At 37.7% G+C, this 22,500-nt stretch overlaps 1 protein-coding gene across 7 annotated transcripts in view; it reads right to left on the reverse strand.

Annotated features, from left to right (window-relative positions):
• The window catches only part of Rhbdd1 (rhomboid domain containing 1), a 127,448-nt gene extending 107,096 nt beyond the window's left edge, over positions 1–20,352 (reverse strand). For 2 of the 7 annotated variants that reach the window (XM_063237232.1, XM_063237233.1), the window contains exon 1: positions 19,960–20,200. The gene's annotated coding sequence lies outside the window, so the exon portion shown is untranslated. Of the gene's footprint in view, positions 1–18,493; positions 18,958–19,959; positions 20,202–20,225 lie in introns of those variants that run through there. The other 5 variants (XR_010043482.1, XM_063237231.1, XM_013157734.3 and 2 more) reach the window with 5 other exon arrangements.
• Between the last annotated feature and the right edge of the window lie 2,148 nt (positions 20,353–22,500).

A 22,500-nucleotide genomic window follows, 5' to 3' on the forward strand; every position in this document is an offset into this window, starting at 1 on the left:
AGTCTTGATTTCTCCACAGGCTTCTGGGACATAATCTTGTAGGAAAAACTATAGTCTGTCTCATACCTTGGTTTCTAAAAAGTGAGTTATCCTCTCCTATGGGATGACAATCCAGCTATGCCTTCTTTTATCTATTTAATACACATTCATCAAGTGCAAACTGCATATCAGCTTCTATGCTAGGCACTAGAGGGGTTCAGTGAAAAAATACGTAATTCCAGCCCCTGAACAGTCACAAAAGTATACGTTGCAGGAAATCAAAAAACTCAATACATTGCAGTCTGAATCCACAATGAATACATACTGGGCTCAGGCAAATGTAACCATAGCCAAAGTGAGGAAGCACAGTATCTTTTGAGATCTGTTTTCACAAACATAACCCCCTATAGTACCTATGTGGGTAGAACCCAAGTTTTGAGTTTTAAGTAGCAAACATAAGTCAGCCTTGTTTCCTAACAAGAATACAGAAATTAAGAATACTGAGTCAAGAAAGAAACTTATCCATAAGATTATCCATACCAAGTAAGGGGTGCAGCTTGGTATAGGGTAACTTTAAAGTCTCCAACTGGACAGTGCGAAAATCAAACATATAACATGACCTCGGGGGCAAAGCCGGCACTGTCCTAGCAACACCATGGCAAATAGATCATGGAAAGAGAACACTGACTGTAAAATGAGTATTGTTACTGTCCAGCCCCACCCAATACACAGCAATGCTTAGAGTGTGGTGCTGTGTGAGAGGCCACAAAGGAAAAACTAATTATAGCAATTTGTCTATATGTGGAAACCTGTACAATCTACTTGGATTTGGAAGTGGTACTTGGTTTTGTTTGGTACCAGGAATTGAACTCACAACCTCACACTTGCCTGGCGAATGCTCTATACCACTGAGCTAAATCCCAGGCTGGAAGTGGTTTATGACCTCCAAATGGTACTCAAATGATAAACCAGGTACCACAGCTCTAGAAAGAACAAGCCAGTCCCTGTGTGAAGGTGTAAACAAACATGCCTTGACAGCCTCAACGTGCCCCAAACTAAACACTGACCCACACCTTCCAAAACTGCTCTTCCCATCATGTTCCCCATCTCAAGACATAGAATTTCCAACCATACAGCTCTTCACACCAAAGATAGACAACTCACCCTCACTTATCCTTTGTTTGCATTACTCTGCTGCCCCGAAAGCCCATCAGTAAAGTTTAGTTAATTCTGACAACTGAACGTTTTGACTCTGCAAGTCATTACTTGGAAGGTGAGTAGTCCTATTTTAGCCACAAAGATCAAGTATCATCTCAGCCACGCTCTAGAGACAGAAATATAGATTTCTATTATTACAGACAACCAGCTAGCTGTTATTTGGAAAATGCTGGCAATTGCTTTGCCTAAACTTTGTAGCCCATTTTGCAACATGCAGCTCTGTCAATCTACCAACCAACCAACCGTGTGGGCTGTGCTGCACGTAACATTCAGCCTCTCCTTGGTCATTCCAACGTGGTGGGTTAACTATAATGATCTAGACTTCTGTGTCCTCTCACCTCTCTGCATACGTAACTAACATATCAGTCTTACTGGAACAAACCTAAAGCTAAGTACAAGACCATAAAAAGAGTTCATTGTGGTATCATGGGCTGTTTCTTGGCCTCATTTATGTGATACAATCTATTTGAAAACAGTGCTTTCTTTTTCCTCTTACATCTAAATATATCAGAAAAATTTCTTGTTAAGTAGTAAGTTTTTTTCCTGCCCATATCAGAATTATTCTCTTCTAAATGGTACTACGCTTCACTTTTGGTTTAGTATGTGTTAGTACAAATAACTAGAGACAAATTCTTCCACTGAACACAGCTGAAAGACAAACCATTCAAGTGATCTAATTACTTTAGTTTTTATTTTTTTTAAGTCTTCTAATCAAAGCCATCAGCATAACTTGTCTAATTAAAACAAACTTTTTAGCTAGATTCTCTGCCCTTCCTGTGATACCAACTGACCGCCTTCCACCAATGCTGAGAGTAATCGTGCATAAAACTGAACTTGAATGTCTCTGCGGCAGCCTTCAAGGGCTTATCGTTACTTGCGGAAAAAGTTCCGATTCTATCATAACTAGACACCTGTTAACACTTATGCCCTGCTTGCCTCTCAGATCTCATAACATGATGTTCTCTGCCTCAGTCACTATACTCCAGCCCATATCTCAGGAGTCCCAGGACTATGGCACTGACAGCCAAGAATCCCTTAATCCACCTTAATCACTACAACTACCCACAGCTAACACAGAACCACAAAAACAGTGACTAGCACATGGCCCATGCTTAAAGTGGATTCCCAAGTGACTCAATGTATTTTACACATATGCATTATATAATAAAGACTAAGAAGATCTCAATACCTATATGTTCATTTTGAAAGTATTTTTCCTGTAATTGCAACAACCTTTTTCATAGCATTACACATGTTATTTCGAGCATTTTTAGTTCCAGAATAGCATTTGTGACACTTATCTCAACTTTACAGAAATAAACTGCTGATTCATATTAAATGTATTGATAAGTTGCTTTGCCAGAGCCAACCGACAAAACAACACTTTGATCATGTAGTAATACACACTGGACAACTCTATATCAAGGTTATGGCAGAAAAAATGGAAGATTTCTTGAAATATTGATAGGAAAATTAACCATATTTACTTTTAATGAGAAATTAAAAATTAAACAGGTATGTAATAAGAAAAACTAAGCAGCTAGAATAAACAAAGGAACTGAATTCATAATTTGGGAAAACACTGTGTCTCAAGGGGGAGAGAAAGGGGAAAAAAAACTAATTACAGTTTTCAATTTTACTTACAAAGCAGAAAATATTTCATTGTTTTCATTTACCAAGCCAGTACATTTCTCAATTTTCAGATTTAAATGTGCAATAAGAATCAAAAGCATTAAATTGCAAGATAATATACTAGCTATAAATTCTATGCCCAATTTGGTATCTGATACCAAATTAATTTCACACACACACAAAAAGACTACAGAGTCATCATAGGAGTAACAAAATACTGCTGTGAAGACTGAGACATTTGTATTATTACAAGGGCAACAAATTCTGAAATTATTCACTGAAATTGTCTTAAATTATGTATGTTCCTCCTTAAAACTCAAGGCTTATTGCTACATATCTGAGAAAGATTAATGCTATTTCATTACCACTATATCCATACCTTTGGGAAATTTCAAAAACAGCTTCATACAGCTTAAGCACACAGCCTCAAAAATTTATAGAGGGAAGTATAAGTTTGTTGAAGTCATTTACCAAGTATTTATCAGAGCCCTACTATCATCCAGGCTTAGTGTATAATAATAAATATCTGACCTTCCAGGCACTTAGGCTTTGAGTTTTAAAAATGGAGATGTAATTCACATACTAACTATTCACTGTCTTAAAGTATACCATTCAGTATATTCAAAGGTTATACAACCACTGCTAGTATTAATTCCGTAATTCTCGTGACCTCGGAAAGAGAATTTATTGCAATCATCCTCCCATTCTGGACTATGGCAACTACCATTCTGATTTCCACTAATCTATGAATTTGTCTATTCTGGAGATTTCATATAAATGAAATGTACTATAACTATTACGGAAATCAGTATAGAGACTTATCAAAAAACTAAAACTAGAAATTCAATTTGATCCAGCCATTGCCTTTATAGGAATCTTCCCAAAACAGTTAAAAGCCCATCACATTACAGTAATCCAGGCATGTGCACATTCGTAGCAGCATAATTCATAATAGCTGTATCTTGGAAATGGCCTGTATGGCCATTAACAGATGAATGGATAAAGAAAATGTGGTATTTACATACAGTGGAGTACTACTCTGCCATAAAGAAAGATGAACTTGAATCATCTGTAGAAAAAGAGATGCACTTAGAGACCATAATGTTAAGTGAAATAAATGAGATCTAAAAGCTTAAATATTGCATGATTTCTCTTTCATGAAAAATCCAAAATATAAATAAGGAGCAAAATAATAGATAGTAGGGAAATAAATCTTCTCAAATAGAGGATCATCTTGATAGAGGTAAGGGGAAGAGAAAGGAAAAAGGGAAGGGAAAGAAAAAAATTGAGAAGTTATGCACATGTACCAACTCCTCAAGAATGTAGTCATTATGTACTACAAACATGTACTAATGAGAAGAAACAAAAAAATGAAGTCATACAATATGTAGTCTTTTGTGTATGGCTTTTTTCCTTAGCATGATGTTTTCAAAGTTTACTCATGTTATCAATACTTCCTTTCTCTTGTCAAATAATACTTCACAGTACAGATACACCACGTTTTGTGTATCTATTAATCAGCTGATAGGAAATGGTTTCTACCTTTTGGCTATAATGAATAATGCTCCTATGAACATTCATTTTAGGTCTTTGCATGAATGTGTGTTTTCAGACCTTTCAGATATACACTTGGGAGTAGAGTTACTGGGGCATATGGCAACTCTCTGTTTCAGCTTTTGAGGAAGTGACAAATTGTTTTTCTAATTTCTGTATTATTTTACATTCCCTCCAGGGGTGTACAAGGGTTCTGATTTCACCCATTTCCAACAATACTTGTTTGAAGCATTTTTTTTCATTTATTGTAGCTATCCTAGTGCATATAAAGTGGTGGTGATCTGCATTTCCTTAATCATCAATGATACTGAGCAAAGCTCAAAATAAATATAAACACACACATTCACAGGCACACAGATCAGATGTACACTCAGCCATCTCCCTCTCTTGCTGTCTCTCAAGAAATTATTTAACAAACTCCAGTTGAGAGTAAGCTTCCACAAGGTAAAACCATCCAGAAGCCATCTGGCCACACTGCAAAGCTGCAGCAGCCCCCATCCCATGATGTGATGTGCTGAAAGGAAATGTGAATGTGTTTCACAAACAGGGCACAGCTTACGCCAACACAGTCAATGATAAATACTGTAAAATCATTTTGAAAGAAACAGAGGTTAAATATGCTTCATTCTGCAAGCAATGTGAAAATGCTATGGAAGAGCAAATACACTAAACATAAAAAGTCCCTCTGCTTTTGGAGTTATAAGAACAACAAATTAGTTGATAAGAAACAACACATCAATCCAGTCAAAGTATACCCAGGCATTATACACAATTTTCCCTTTTGTTTCATTTTAGAATGGCCTGCTTTCTTTAGGAATACCTGAGCCGCAGCATTTCTTTTCACTCCTATAACTCAGAAATCTTATTCATGGCATTTAAAGTCCAAAGTTAAAAAACTATTTTCTTCATTTGCTAATGGACAGCCAATTAATGAGAAAATTTATGCCCAGCACAATAAAATTTTTATTCTTCCAATAAAACTTCTTGCTATAATTTTATTTTTCTTAGAATGCACTAACTTGTTTAGGTCCCAGAAGATGCTAATGACAAAATGTAGCTGTTTCCAGATATTTCTGAAAATTAAAAAAATGGCATAGTACAAAATGCATTTGCATTTAGAGGAAACCAAGAATTTATTAACTAAAAACTTGTAAAATCAATGTTTTCACTTTTCAAATACATAAATGCATTTCAAAAAGCTGTGCTACACACGGAACAGTTTTATGAACATGTAAATTATGCTCTTAATACTTAAAATATTAAATATAATAGCAGATGGTATGGCTTTGCATCATTACACCATGTTCAATTTACCAGAATACATCGTCTACCTAAGTTGATTACTTAATATGTAGGGAGTCCTGGGGGTATAATGTGGAATCTTCATCAGATAGCATAATCATCTGATGACAAGTTGCACATAAATGACAGTTTTTCCTGGCTATCTAAATCTGTTAAGTGGCTTCATGCGCTACACTAACAACAAAAATCAAAAGGAATCAGAGCAGTGCTCTCTTTATTTCACACTGAAAGCAGAGATACAAAGAAATGAAGATAATCAATGAATGAAAACTGACTTCATGAATAAAAAATGAAAACTGGAATCAAATTATATTAAGGAGGATCTACTCTTTATGAATACCGTGATACTCAGTAATTACATCCCAGAATCTATTCATGGAATAATCTACAACTTCAACTATGTTCCAGAAAAAAAAGGGAGGAATTAAAGAGCATTTTCTCCTTCTGAATGCTGCTGAGATTTTTAATATAATGGTTCTCCAAAATCATGTATTTCATCACAAAGAGAATCATTAAGAAATTCTCTTAGCTGGGTATGCTGGTACACACCAGTAATTTAGGGACTCTGGAAGGCTGAGACATGAGAATTAAGTGTGAGCCCAGCTTGGGAAAATTAGCAAGATCCTGTCTCAAAAACTAAAAACAGGCCTGAGGACATACTTCAGTACAAAGCCCTGGATTCAATCCCCAATACTAGAGGGGTTGGAGGAGAAGGAAAAGAAAAAAACCTGAAAAGTAAACGCTGTCTTACCTAGCTTGACACGCTCAAGTCCTTCTAATACCACCTGTTTATATCGTCCTGACTTTAAGTGAAAAGATCTAAAGTCTAGTTGTCAAAACACCAACACTCTCCTCCTTTTCTTTTTTCCTGATGCACAACCTCCTCAAAGAAATACAGATATAAAGTTATCCATCCCTTAGCAGGCCAGGTCCAACTGCCCTTCTTAACAGCCTGCCTCAAGCACCAACATCATCCATGTAGAAAGCATACATAAGTGGCACACACAAACTCTGGAAAGCAAGATGTAAATCTACTAAACAAACATAAGAGTGATCCAGACAAGCAAGAAACCATTAACAATCACATATATTATGTAGTGACAGACATTACTAAAGGTTTGGTCTATAACACCTCACACTCTTTCCCGATGTACTTATAATGCTTGACTTGATTTCGTTAAAATCCAACTTCATTTTGTTACCCTTCCTCTTTGATCCATCAAATGGCTTTCTATATTTTACCACCAAAAGACTCAGTATAGTGTCACAGTTAAGAGAATGGCACCAAAGGCTTGGGTTCAAATCCTGACATAATCACTCAGAAGTTCTATGATCTTGGGAAAGTTTTTAATCTATGTGTAAGTTTCCTCATTTATAATATACACATTAAGAGTTAAGACTTGCCTCATAGAAATGTTGATTAATATATGTAAAAATACTTGGAATGATGCCTGAAATATAATAAGAACTGTGTAAGTATCAGTTGACATTAAACCTTAATTACAATCATCTGATTATCCTCAAGCTCTTCAGCCCAGGAATCAAGATCTTGTAACACTTACGTACCTTCCAATAATATGGTTTAAAAGTGGTTATGTTCAATTTGCTTCATTTCACTTAATTCTCACAATCCTTTGAGAACAGCATCAGTTTCACTTTATCTCCTAAGGCAATGAGGGCAAACCTTTTAGAACTTTCAGTGACAAACAGCCTGCAGTTACACGCGTGCCGTACATTTGCCACCACTGTCCTACAGGAGCTACCCAGCACTTGCCAAGAAAATCACCTCACCGTCCTGCTACCCACTCTGAAACATGATGTACAAAGCTGCACATGGGAGAAATAACTCAGTGAGGGTTCAGCCCTAGAAACTTCCCAGGGATGTTGAAATGCCTGTGCTCAGCTTTCTCTGTCCAAGGTGCTTAATCAGAAAGGCCATCTCACAGATGGGCAGCCACGTGGGCTCTCCCATTACCAGATGTCACTAAAGTGGATTTCACACACACACACACACACACACACACACACACACACACCAGCTTTCATTTGAAGCTTAGATTTCAGATCACTGCCTCAAATGTAAGTGCTCAATTTTAGTGAAGATCCCAGCAGTTCTGGTAAAAGAGACAGACAGACTGACACAGTCAGAGACATAGATTCTTTTTAATACAGGAAAAAAAAAAAAAACCATGATGACAAGACCCATCAACAGGACTCAAATCCAGCTCTTCCCACAGGTCATGCTGCTATCTGTCAAACTCTTCAACGTTGAGCCTCTTACAACGTCTATACTTGCAAGATGCCCTGGCAACGGGTCACTCTCCCTTAATATTTCCCTCAATATTTCCCTCCATATTTCCACATCATGTGACAAATGCCTACAAGTAGTTAAAAAATCTTTAAGTTTTAGGCTATAATCTACAAGGGAAGTTAAGAAAAAGCTCAATGTTTCATTTCATAGCCAATATTTCCTTAACATAAGTCAAACAGAACTTTAAAAAAGATGTCAGCTACTTTTCTTTCCCATTAATGTTTCTTGGAGGATAAAACTGAATTTTTGAGCACTAAAAGGAACCAAAATAATGTTGCATTTTTTTCTCAGCTTTTATTCATAATAATGCAAAATTTAGTTAGAACTTAATGAGAAAAAGTGATTAAAAGTGTAAAGAATTCAATGCTTACCATCGGTCTTAGTTACTTTTCTTATTGTTGAAACAAAATGCCCAACACCCAAAGTTAAAAGACAAAAGGTTTATTTGGCTCACGGTTTGTAGAGGTTTCAGTTCATAGCTGGCTGGCTCCAAGGCAAGAGGGCGTGGCAAAGGGACATTCAGAAGAGGCAGAAGACAGAGAGAGCAAGGCAGCAAGCAGCAAGTGACAAGCAGCAACACTTCTTTTCTGCCCTTATATCTTATCCAGGCTACCCACGCTTAGGGTAGGTGGCACTCATACCCGGGGTAGGACGGCCTTAAGCCAAGCATCACAACAGGAATCAACCCCAACATCACATCCTTGATCCCAGCATCACACACTCTAGACCCAGCCACCTTGGAAAAGCCCCACCTATGACCTCTTGAGGCTTTGGGGGAGGGGACATCTAGATATAAGCCATAACATCATCTAAAAGCAAAAGTCCTGCTTTTATGAAAAATAAATTGCCAAAAAAGGCAAGGCAGAGCAAGAAATTTTAAGTTAGATATAATTTTTGGCAATTGTCTTAGTTCAGGCCGCTAAAACCAAGTACCACAGGCAGGGTGATTTATAAACAACAGAAATTTTTCACAATCGTGAAGGTTGAACATCTGAGATCAAGGAGCCAGGATGATCATATTCTAGTAAGACTTCTTTTACAGGCTGCAGACTGTTATGTTTTTTTTTGTTGTTGCAGCTTCATACAGTAAAAAAAAAACAGCAAAAGAGATCTCTGGGTCCCTTTTATAAGGGAATTAATGTCATTCATTAAGGATCCACCCCCATGAACCAGTTACCTCCCAAATGTTCCACCTCTTAATACTATCACACTGGGTATTCTGGAGTCATCGAAACTCTGGATTCAAGTCCTGATTCTGAATCACACTGAGGACATTTTTATAAAACTTATTTTTGCAAACACATAGCATTACTCAGATAAAACTAAGGTGGTGGCCATGAAAAGAGAAATTTAAATATGAGAAAATGAATTCAAATATGATTATGTATTTTAAACCATTAAAACATATGTCCAAGCCAATAAAAGGATCTGCCAAAAGAAACTGTCAAGACTTGATAACTGGTTCTAGCCTACAAATTCAACAATATTCAATAATCCCCTAAAACTGAATCACAGTGTTTTCAGAAAGCTGAGGTCATCTTTACCTAAGAAGGAATATGGCAGAGCAAAAAGAAAACAAAGTTAAATAGAAATCTTCACCTCCTAACCTGGCCCAGCTATTAAGGAGGAGGATAAAATGATCCGAAGAAATAAATACAGCAAGCAAGCAAACAAATAACCCAACATCAAAACAAAAACCAAACTTTTCTACTGAAGACTTGCTTCACAGATAAAAAATCCAAAGGAAAAGGAATTATGTATTGGCTTCAGGCACAGGCATAAGACTCAGGGAAGGAGGAGTTGCAGACAGGAAATGCTCTGAACTAGTTTCAACAGAACAGACAAAACAAAAGATATGTGCCCATTTAAGATCAATTTTATTAAATTACATAGAGATAATAAAATTAGGATTCACAGTTATCGTATTCTAAGGGACTAGGGACTTTCATGAAAATGAAAGGAAAGATGAAGTCTCGGTAGTGTGAGCCATGAGCAGGGGCTCCCCAGTAACCTGGAGATCTTACATTAAAAAGCAAAGATAATACTAAACAACAGAGTGACTGCTCCCCCAAGAAACAGCACTTTCATTTCTGCTTTTGCCAGCTACCCTGATCTTGCCCATCCTGGTTCAGCTCTCAACTTTGTAGTCCTAGACACCAAAGAAGATTAACTTCCTGAAGCCTATTTGTTTTAGGTTGAGATGTTGCTCGTAGCACATAAAGCTCAGAAAGTTTAAGTCTAATAGTCACTCTTAGCCATTTTGGTACAGATATTTAATTATTCTAATACACAGATCAAAGGAAAAGTCAAACTTAAGCCAAACTTGTACATATCACAGTTAACTGTTAGTAGTGCTGACCTCATATTTTACATGTATAATCACTCCATTCTCTACTGAAACAGATATTATAATTACTCATTTTATAGATGAACAGGGATTTTAACCAACAAAATCTAGCCCCAGAGTCTCTGCTCTTGAAACCGTGCTCCGGTTTATCTACAAAGAAGCTAAAAGGTTTTAACTCTCAAAGTAGTCCACACCCAGACTTCAGAAACTCATCAAAATTACCATTGAAGTCTTCTACCAGTTACTGGCTCCAGTTTTCACTACCAGGTAAATTAATCTTAGTCATGATTCTCTCCAGTCCTTCAAGGTTTCAAGAGGGCAAACTGATCTGTGATCTCAATTGTCTGAAAGATTTAAGGAAATTAGTTGACTTTCAGTTTGTTCATTTTTTTATTCTTATCTTGTAAGGACAGAGAAATGACTCCTACCCTCTTCTTCGTATGACAGAGCTCATAGTGAAAGTCATTCCACTGTCTCCTAACACTTCCATCACCAGAGAATTAAGAGGACACAATCTCAACACAAAGAATAGTCTTCCCCACGAAGGGCCACTGATGACTCATCAAACACATGAAAATATAGATGTTCATTTTGAAAATATTTAAATATAGCCAAAGTCACTGCATAAAGGTTTTATTCTACATCAGTTGTTTCCTTGATAAAGTCAATTTATAAACTTATACTTGAGAATAAAAAGTAATGTTCAAACTTTTTTGAACATTATGAACAATACCCACCCAAATCTGCAGTCATAACTCTCCTCCCACTGCAGCTAAAACTCCTGCTGCTCAACAGTTATCTTACAAGCTCAATCCTTCTGACCTCTTCCGCAAGTTCAGGACTCTTTGAAAGTAAAAGGCCATGCTGACTATAGTGCTTAGGTACTTCTTAAACATTTAGCATGTGTAAAACTGTGCTACCATTTAACTAGGTTCCTATTTTTTTCTTGAATGTGGCACTGACAAAAGTTTTTGAATGTTGTGCTGACACCGTTTGTCACAACTCTGTGGTTTCTACAGAATGATTTTGCACAGTATAGTGACGGGTTAGGAACTGTGTATGTCATATTTTAGCAGGCTCCCTGTGCTGAGGGCATAGAGTACATGGGCGAGAAGACAGCCCAGAGCCTACCAGCCGCTGGTTGCCAGCCATTATTACACCATTCTACTCCTTGTCTTACTCTCATGGTCCTATTTCTTAACCAAACTCACCAAAAGTGGAGGCTCTCATCAGCCAAGTACTCAGAATATCACATGCTCTTAGCTTTCTTGGACAAAATACAATAAGGAGGAATAAATCTCAGTATCAACTGCTGCTATTTTTCCCCTTAATGACATCAAAAGTTGTTTCACCTTCTTCTGTCTTCAGATAGACTTTTTAAAAATTCATTTAATTTGGTATTTATTTACTGGACTGTATGTCCTAAATGTGCCAGTTTCAGGTCTAATTATAGTTATCCAAGGACACTGACAAGATATTTGTGCTTGGCCAGATGCTTTTAGTAGAATAAATAAGTATAATATTCACTTGGAGGATATAATCCTGACTACCAATTTGAACAAAGAATAGAAGAATAAAAATAAGAACCCAAGATCAGATGCACACGGAGCTCAATGAACACGCTGCATTTACATTCATTGTGCATGTTTCACTTCCAGACAGCACACAAGGTCAAACTACTAACTGTCAGTTACAATAAGCTTCCAAACTTCTGGTCAATTATCTGGTTAATAACAAAAGACAGGGCTATGACATCATTACAGTTATAATTAATTTACACAGAGCAGCTTCCTGTTAATCAAATATATCTTTAAAAGCATTTAATTATTTTTCACCTAGAAAGCAACATTCAGCTTTGTTAAATGAAAAGCAATCTTGCTGAATTCAACATGAAAGGCTGTCAGGCTGCTCTAAGACATAAAGGACAAAAGCCTTCACGGGGCACACTGCTGCAATGTTGGAGCTGTTGCTACATTCACAGCAGAAAGCAGCACAAAATGATGGATAAAACATCACATTTAAACAGTTTGAGAACATAAAAAAGTTGTCAGGGAAGTGGGAATAAATAAGCTCTAGAAAGATGAATATTCCAATGCTTTCGTCAAAATTATATACAAGCTTAGGAATATTAACATAAGCAGAAAAGACAATCTAGTCAAGGGTACGGCCCCTGAGATAAATGTAGATAGACAGACAGACAGACAGACAGAGGAAGCATAAATTGGGAAATGGTACTGTTTGTGCATATGGAGAAATAAAACACAAGGTAAAATTGTTAAGTAGTTTTAAAATGAATTTTTGTAACAGTACTGTAATCAATTAGCAATTTCTAAGAGTTTCTATGATTCTACTTTTTAAATCACATTATATCGTTCAATTATATATACTTTTTAAACAGTAAAATAAGGTATGCTGAAGGAACATGAAATGATTTTTAATTAAAACAAATAGTGCTATATAATCTCAAACCAGATTTTTCTGTCGGGATCATCTGAAGATTGGAGAATTTAATGAGCCTCCATCTTGGGTGATTAAAAATAAAATCACAATATATCAGTTGACAAAATTTTACTTTCCCCTCTTTTAAAAAATGTTACAGTTTCAAAAGCAATTACTAAATATATTTACATATAAAAATAACTAAGAAATGAAACTACCAGATTTTGTATATAATTCTGAATCTTGTCCCACAGCTAAGTGAATCAGTGCCAACTCCAATTCTGAACCACTGCCACTTATGATTTCCAGTATCAGTCACAAGCCAGTTCCTTCTCTCTTAGGCCACAAGCTTCAGTGTAATGAGGTCTCATTAAGGTACTCTGACTGACGACCCTTTAGAACTATATTTTTAAACCAGGAGACACATGCAAAGCTGCAGTGCAAGCACCAGGATCACTCTCTTGAAGAGGATTTAAGGAATTCCATTTTCATGTTTGCTCCACATCACATTTCTTTGTCTAACTAAAGTCAATGAAACAATGATAGCTGCTGCCACTAGCCCTCATTTAATCCTGTGTGAAAATTGTCTGTAAATTATTTATGTAACCGAAACACTCTCTGCACAAGAGCTAGTCAAATGGGGGGAAAAGCTTGCCGGGCTTCAAAGCTGTTTATGTTCCACAAAACACTAGGACATCACAAGTTATTTGCTGATAGGAAACAGCTCAGGGACCTTTGCCTGCCCAGTATCAATACTTTATTCTTTCAGCAACATGAATTCTTCTCCTACCTCCATTAAATATGGGGGGGGGGGAGGCAGAGCTGTCAATCAAGGGTACCCATTTTCTGTTTGATACAAAGTGATAGTGAACAAAGTTGCAACACAAGTTAGAATTTATGCAGAGTTACTCTGACCAACAACTTTTGGAGCTAATCCTCAGAGCATTAACTTGAAGAGTTCCAGATCTACCAAGTTTACACAAGAACTCACTAGGTGCTGACCTTTACCAACATCCTCTTGTGAACTAAGCTACCTAGATAACTTAGTTAACTTGGATAACTGTGCTTCTGCTGCTTGTAATCAAAGACTCCCTACCCAAATACAAAGCATTTGCAAAGGGTTGACAAACAGATCCCATTTTATTTAAAATATCACCAGCTCCCATTTCTCCTGAATGCAACGCACAAAACTAATGATGTAAGCATGAGAAAAATTTTTACATAAAAATAAAGAAGTCCTTTCAAAGTCATATACCTAGTATATATACTAGATACTGGATAAAGAATATATCTCAAAAGGAAAGAGTCTAAAATTTGTTTTCTGTTTTTACATAGTTAAGGTTTTTGAAGTATATTTCAACTGAAGTGATTTTCTGAAGACTGTTCTAAAACTCCCGTTTACCACTGAAAATAAGATTAGTATACACATTTGATAAAATGTCACTTAATGAAAGGCTCTGCCTAGCACTTTAGGATAATCAATCATTCGTCCAATCAGAAAAAAAATCAAAGACCCTTCTTCAAACTCTCCAACATCAAGGCCTGTAGGAAGAAACATGAAAGTGTTCTGAATGCTTCCCTAAAGACAGATGTATACCATCATCTTTTACTATCATATAATTCATTAATAGACACAGATCATCACATTTCTCCAATCATGAGCCAGGGAAACCAACAAAGTGAAACCACAGCAATGAGCATTATGCGTATGGTTTTGTATCTTCATATACATTCCCTCAATAACAAATATCTGAACATCTACTAAGAGATAAGCACTACCTTTTCAGGAAACCACAGCCTAGAAAGAGAAGCAGACACACCATGACCATATGAATGGAGTACTATACAGACATTAGCAAAAATCATAGTACTGTAGAAACAAGGTGTACCCTACAAAGAAAAATACACTGAGGCTCTAAAAACAAGAGGTACAGAACTGTACTCCCCAAAAAAGAAAGGTCATAAGTCCAAGTAGCAGGTGCTAAGCTCAGGCAGTGTGTCTCGGTTCTAAGTCTGAACAGTCATCACATAGGTCAGTTGTTAAAGAAGAAATACCTGTGTTAAAATTGCCTATTAAGGTGCATGGAGTGTTCAGAAAACACCAGAAATTATTTTGTAAGTTTTATATGGGGTGTGAAGAAAGAGGAAAAAAAGAAAATTCTATGGCAGGTATTAAGTCTGTGGCAATGAGAAGGTGAACAGACTGTTGAAAAATATCTAAGCATCATTTGAGGAAAATTAAAGGGTTCCAACTCCAGACATAACCTGAAGGACATAACAGCTACAGACTAGAATTTAGAAAGCCAGAATGGTCCATGATTAATATAAAATTAACATCATATGATATGAAGGAAGAGTCTGCACAAGCAGCATGTCCAGTATTTCTACTTTTGTTCAAATTTAGAATGGCAACTAATTAACTGCAACACTCATAACTACAAAATCGCTAGTAAAAGTAACATGAGAAAAGGTAGCAAAATTTCTTTTCATTGTCTCAAGGAAAAACTCCAAAATTATACATAACTACCAACACAAGAGGTATATAAGAACACAAACATACACACACACACACACACACACACACACACACGCTTCTGTATTATATAAAACTGTAACAAATATATGTTTCATTCATTAGTACCCCCAATATTGGGACTTTGGATTAAAAATGTGTAAGTCAGCACTGTGGCAAAACAGTTGGTGGTGCAATGCCAACATTCCTGGAGCTCAACTTAGAAGATCTTGAGTCAAATCTGGATGTTATTGCTTACGAGTATGTGGCCTTGGAGAAACAACTCCAGACACACTAAGCCACCTTATCTTTGACAAAGGTGCCAACATATTCATTGATATATCTTGGAATTTTTTTTCTTTTTCTCCTTGAAATAAAATGTATTTGGAAAAAAAAATGTAGCCTTGGGCAAATCATATAATAAATTCTGCTCTGCTTCCATATCTTTACCATACAGTGGGAAAAAGAAATTTACTTATTTCCAAGTCATTGTGAAGAATAAATGAAATAGTTATACAAAAGCACATAGCACACCACCAAATTTTGTCTTTTACTCTCCCTCCCTCTCTATACAGTAATAAGCCTCCTCTCACATGGAACTACACTCTTCTGCTTTGTAATCATAATATGCCTGGAATAATGTTCAAGAAGCGAGTCTGTAAATAACACCAACACACAAACCCGAATGCACATACAGTTAGTTAGCTGTCATCTAAATCTCAAAAGCCTCCTGCACACCACCTATTGCATCCCAGAAATCTGATACATCTTCTTTCCTGAACACAGCCAAAAGTATCCACTGGCTTTGAAATATCACCATCAGTGATGCTGCACAGAGCAGCTGGTTGATTGAAAGTGACTCCCCTCCCCCATCCCCCAGCTGTCACCAGGAAACCCCTAATGCATGGGAAAAAGACAATGTAATATTACTACTCCTGCTATTAATAATAATCTCACAAATACTTAGCATGTGAAATTATTTTTCTTATGAAAGCTCATTAACTAAAAATTAACTCTTAAAACAAACACTTCACCATATAAACGTAGACCAGCTGCTTTCATATAACAAAAGAAGTGCAGTAAACACAGGTAATATGTATATTTCCTGATGCCTTCTTTTTCAGAGTCATTTGTCATACTAAACAGTCAGTAAAAATACTAAAGAGCTCTTAATAATGATACAGCTGTCACAATTTCAGAGGGATTTTTTTTTTAAAGCTGACTTTTCAAAAATATGTACAGAATCCTATTTTTGTATAAGGTAATTCAGACTGAAGGCTGCATTTTAAAAAATAATAATCACTCACACCTCTGCATGAGAAGACACACATATACTGACGCTGCTGAAAACCTGCAGCGGAACAAACTGCAGTACAAGTTAGTGAATCCTATTCACCAGAGTTCTTGCTGTGCTAATTTAGAAGTGCGGCTTATGCCCTGGGGTTTTCTAACCCACAGATGGTTTCAAACCCAGATCCTTGGAACCCCTGGGTTCCCTGACCATACCTCAGCCTTAGAATAAGGCGGCCCAGGATCACAAGCCTGTACCTTCTACTTCACTAGTCTTAAAGCTTCTCAGATCCTGAACTTTGCAGTAAGATTCTGTTCAACAGAGCCCACCAAGGGAAAAAAAAACATGAAAACTACTGCTTAAGTGATGCAATTGTCACATTAAAGGAAATCTATCTTTTTAAAGAACAGATTCTGTTTTTCAACAGTGCTAAGTTTTTTTCTAGTTGTTGTGAGGTACTGGGAAGGAACTTAGGGCCTTCACACCGAACTACACCCCCAGTCCTTTTCCATTTTTAATTTTCAATGCAGGATCTCACCAACTAAGCTGTCTAGGCTGGACTCCTATTTCATTCTCCTAGAGTATGTAAAATACAGGTGTGCACCACCAAACCTGTTTCTAACAGTTTTTAAAAGAAACCATATATATATATATATACATACATATATATATTCAAACATATAACATTATATAAATGTACAGATTTCCTTTTGTAATTGGCTATTTATATTACAATACACTCCAAAGTAAACAAAATTATAACTTAGTGTAAATGCTTTTAAGTACTTTCCTCATATTCATATATTCATAGTAATATACATATATATACATATACAGAAAAATATAAAGGATTATTACTTCTTAAATGGAACACAAAACTAGTTTGTTATCATTAAGCACTCATACTGGAAAAAACATTAGCTCTTTCAGGGATAATAGCATTTTCTTATATTTAAGTGTATATTTTGAAAGAAGGTATTATGTCCTATAAGTAGCATCTCCTATAGTATAGCTTACTGTCCACATTAAGATCAGATACAGAAGAATCATGGCAGACAAACATTTAGTATCCCCTGATATTTCAATAAACGTCCAAAATAATTTCTAGATGGTGCTTTTAAGGTAAAACTGAAGATCATGTTTTCTACTACATTGTTTTAACTTTCTCCATGGATTTGCTTTTCCTCATTCACAAGACTATGAAAGCAATGACTCTAGTATCTTTATCATTTAATCAGAGTGTAGTTAAGTAAAAACAAATTACCTCACTTATAAAGTACATTGTAAAGAAATGAATGAAACAAAGGTGATGTTAAACACCTTGCTTCCCCTGCCCAAAAAGGAGCATTGATTAAGTCTCATAAGCCAAACATACAATTCATATGTTTTACACATTATTTTATTCCAATGATCTAAGGAAGGCACCCTATTACTTCTATTTCATAAAAGAAATTAAAGCTGAGAAAATGTTAACTTGTCTGTTGAACACAATCAATACTTAATGGAGGCAGGATTCAATAAAAGTTTTGCCAGACTCAAAACCATTGCTGTTTGCGCCTTTTTAAAATGGAGAACAAAGCTTAGGCCTTATAAAAAATGAATGTTTCATGATGGGACAGTGCTGATTTAGTAGGAGGGTTAAAATTAGTTATAGAACTTGGCACCTAAAGTGACCTGTTTCTCTGAAACCTCTCACCCACAATGTGAGAGCCATGTGTGCCTCCGAGAACAGCGTTCTACAATCAAGGTGATGGGTTTGGTAGGCTGCAGATTGGCACTGACCGCTTCAGACACTGTAACGGAGCTAGATGTTAGGGCAGCAGCTTCAGACTGAATGCATATTTCTCTTTGTATCCCTATAACAGCCCTTTAAAAAAGAAAAGGAACCGTTGTAAGAAAATACTACACCTGACAATGGGAAAAAGCAGCAGGTTGCAGGCATATATCATGCAGCTCTGTGATGCTACCAGAAAATGAAGTCATGGATAGTGGCTATGAGGCCTTCCTTGCTATGGTGGAGCTGTACAACAGGGATACAAAGAAGACAAAAACACTGAGTCTTAGCTTTTGCTTGCAGTCACTGCTCTAACAATATTACTTATCTTTTAAGCCAGTACTCAGCTTCCAGACTTTCCTAAAGCATGGGTAAAGAGGGAATGACCAAGCTGAAGGAACCAGAAGACCAAAGAATTAAAACCATTCTACACGATTACTAAGGTTATTTTTAAAAACACTATAGCCTCAACTGCATTAGTACTGGCATGCATTGCTGTAACTTTTAAAGAAAGGACCCTTCCCCTCCAACTCTCCACCATTTAGAATACAACAGAACCTGGAAGTAAACAGATAAAACAACCTCAAAAGCAGTGGTCACGGTACCTGTACACTAAATTCACCTAACTCAACATAGAATCCTTCCGACATAGTCTATATGTCATTTCACACAGTTCTAGCAAATTCCTTGTAACATCTCATCTTTGACTGTTTCATATGTGTTGGTATTAAGCAACTTTCTTGAGACCTTATTTGGAACATTTACAGCCCCATAAACTAACATTTAAGTGATCTGTCCAATGTTCTATTATTTCCACACTTAAATTCAAATTCCATTATTTGTGACTCCACAATGGGTATTCTTTATTCCTGTCTTCAACATTAGCATCCAGGTATACTGGGGCCAACTATAAGACTAAAAGTATTTTGATTCAGTTAATGTTTGGTAAGATTCTGAAACTTGCATTCAGTAGGTTACAGGGTAAGGCTGATCTCAGTAGTCCTGGAACAACTGAGGACTGACTGCACTGCAAGATAACTTGTCCTCCTAATCTATGCCTGGCCAGCAGCAAATGACAAACCTCTAGACTTAAACTTTGTCAGAACTAGAAAAAAAGAAAGAAATCGAGAAATTAGACTAAACCTAAAAGCAACTGAAAGAATTAAAAAGTCAGAGTGTCACCGAATGTACTGAAAAGTTCTTACACACCTCAACAACATGCAATAATATCAGAACTATTCAATAATTCACCTACATAATAACTCAAGTTTTCAAAAGCGCTTATGTTCACTTTGAAAAAACACATAAGCCTGTGATCAGTTTTTAGAAAATCTATTCAAAGTAGTTTAAGATATGAGCAAAAGAGCAGTCAAATCAACTTAGTTGACTTCCTGCCAGTATTAAATAAAACGTCACTCCTGAGGTTAAAAAGTTGGGTCTGCCACACACTTGTTACGACACAGAAGCTACAGTTGCGTCAGCGCTTGAGACTGCAGGGTGTGTCACTGATGCAACTTCGTTGTAAACCTCCTGCTTTCGAAAGGACCCTTCAAAACTCCCTCAGAGCCACCCCATCCTCCGGGCGCTTGGCCACACTGACTCTGGGAGGCCGACGCCCAGCAACCACAGTGAGGGTCAAGCGAAGAGCACCCAGGTAGGGGCTCCCGGGAACAAGGATCGCCGCCCGCTCTCGAACCCGCGGAGGGTGCTCATGACGAGGGGGCTTAGCCTCCAGCCCAGGCCCGCGCAGTTTCCCCGGGAGGCGCCGGCCCACAACTCCCAGCGGGCTGCCGCAATACCAAGCCCAGGTGAGAAACGCAGCAGAGTAAACTACAGACGCCGTGCTAAGCAAACGCGGAAACTCACTCTGTACTGCCCGCCTGTGTCCCCACGTCTCGGCGCGCACGTGCGTCATCACGTACGGACGCCAATTCGGACGCTCCTTGGCCGCGTACGGTGGCGGGAAGGCGTGCAGCCTAGCGATGCGACGGGGCGGGGCTAGGGGAGCATTAAGAAGCAGAGGGCCGGATTGTGGCGCATGCGCATTGTGCGCGTTTGCGAGCAAGTTTCTGCACGCCGGATGGCGGCGCGGAGGCCGCGAGGGCCGCGACGGGCCAACGGACTGGACCTGTGTCCGCGATCACCCTCCAAGCGCCTGTAGAAACATGGATGACAGCACAGACTTCTGTCACATATAACTATTGGCTGCCTCTATGTGGAGAGTAAAGCAAAGGAGCAGCCTCTCACACGAAGCTCCAAACGTGGGCAAAAGCAGCGAGCGGCGGGGCCGCCTGCACCCTGCTCCTGTCGGGCTTTGTGGCGCGGAAACGCGGTCCTTTCGGTCCCGGGAAGCCGCGAGCCTGCAAAGCCAGTGGTGGAGGAAGAAACTGCACTCCACGAAGACACCGCAAGCCGCGAGGGAACCGCTCACCTAACGCTGGACAGTAGCCAGCCGGGCAGGGCGGGTGCACAGCTCCACTCACTACTTGGCCTGGTTGCCCTTCGTGAGGGCTTCGGCTGTTAGATGTTCCTTTTGGGGGTCCATAGATGATTTGATGCCGTTTTGTTTTCTTCACTTACCCTGGAATAGATTTTATGTTTATGTATAGGGGTCAGATTACGTTAAATATTGTAATGCACATGATGTGAAGAAAGTATTTTTTGGCATAGTTTACTAATTAGAGGAAAGACACACATTTTCCGGGGAGAGATCTGAACACAGATGGTTTTATGCTGCTTTTTTATTTCTTGAAAGTTGTTGCGGCTGTGTTTGGCTGGCGTATTAAAAACTGCCTGCATCAGAAGAGTTTATCTTATGTCACGGTGTGCTGCAAGAAGTCTTCATAGAAATGTTTTAGAGTTGAAATTTAAGTGAAAGATTTGACTCATTTGTAGTTGTACATACGTATGTACATTGTACTTTCAAATAAAAAAAAAGAGGGTTAGCAAATTGCAGGTGTGTATTACTTGAACAGTTTAAGTTACCCCTTTGTGTGTGCTCATCAGAAAGACTTGACAGTGAAGAACTGCAATCCTGGGAATAGAAAGTCAAATGAAACAAAGCAAATTGCTTATAGAAATAGATATGCCCAGGAAAAAAAATAAATGTCATTTCTCAGGAAGTGTTCTCATTCTCCTGATTCATGATTATATGCATCCATTCAATTCATATTAATCCTATTTTCCACTCCCTATCACCCCTACATCTTTTTATAATTGCATCATTTTTCTTGTCCTTATATCAAATACAGAAGTTAAAGAGAGTCACAAATCCAGAAATACCAGTACAGTAATTCTGTAATGTGGAAGCATTACAATGTAGATACTGGGATAAATGAAATGGAGAACTAGAAGACAAGAAAGTTTAGCTATAGATTATGAATGATTACACCTTATTTGAAAAGTATGCCATTCTATAATAATTTAGTCTATTAACATGTTTTAGAAATGTATAAATCTTTTCCTTAAGCCTTTATATGGTATGGTATATAGGGGACCTAATTGTATTAAGGGTACAGTGAAAAAAATAACAGACAAATTTAGTAATACTGGCTGGGAAGTCAGTGCCTCCAGGTGGGTCCTCCTTGTCACACTACTAAATAGTCACTATTTATTGGGTGTATACAATGAGAGGTGGGACTAGCAAAAGATCCCAATTCTATTGAAGACACAGTTTTTTGGTAGGGGCAGGACGGCTTGGTTATCAGGGATTGAACTCACTACCTTGTGCTTGCCAGGCAAGTGTTTACACCGCTGAGCTAAATCCCCAACCTTGAGTCAGGTTTATGACTAAGGGTGAGTATAATCCTGGGGTGACTAAAGATGCTGTAGATGGTTATATGCTAAGAAGAGTCAATGGGAAATCTCAGACAAGTGGTACCAATAATCCCAAACCTCCATTGTATCCCTTAGGGAAGTATGCAAAATTAGCCATTGTTAATTGTGGTCCCTAACAGTATGAAAATGTGCTTTACAGCTCAAATGGCTTTTCACTGGTTTAAAAGAACGTAGACAGGCAAGGAAGCGCATGCCTGTAATCCCAGCATTTGAGAGGCTGAGGCAGGTGGTTTGTTGAAAGTTTAAGACCAGTCTGGGCTACAAAGTGAGCCCAAGGTCAATCTGAACTGCATAGTGAGACCCT

The sequence above is a fragment of the Cavia porcellus genome, unplaced genomic scaffold (genome assembly GCF_034190915.1).
Source record: "Cavia porcellus strain 051 isolate PalLab524CR breed Dunkin Hartley unplaced genomic scaffold, mCavPor4.1 scaffold_26, whole genome shotgun sequence".
NCBI classification, from domain to species: domain Eukaryota; kingdom Metazoa; phylum Chordata; class Mammalia; order Rodentia; family Caviidae; genus Cavia; species Cavia porcellus.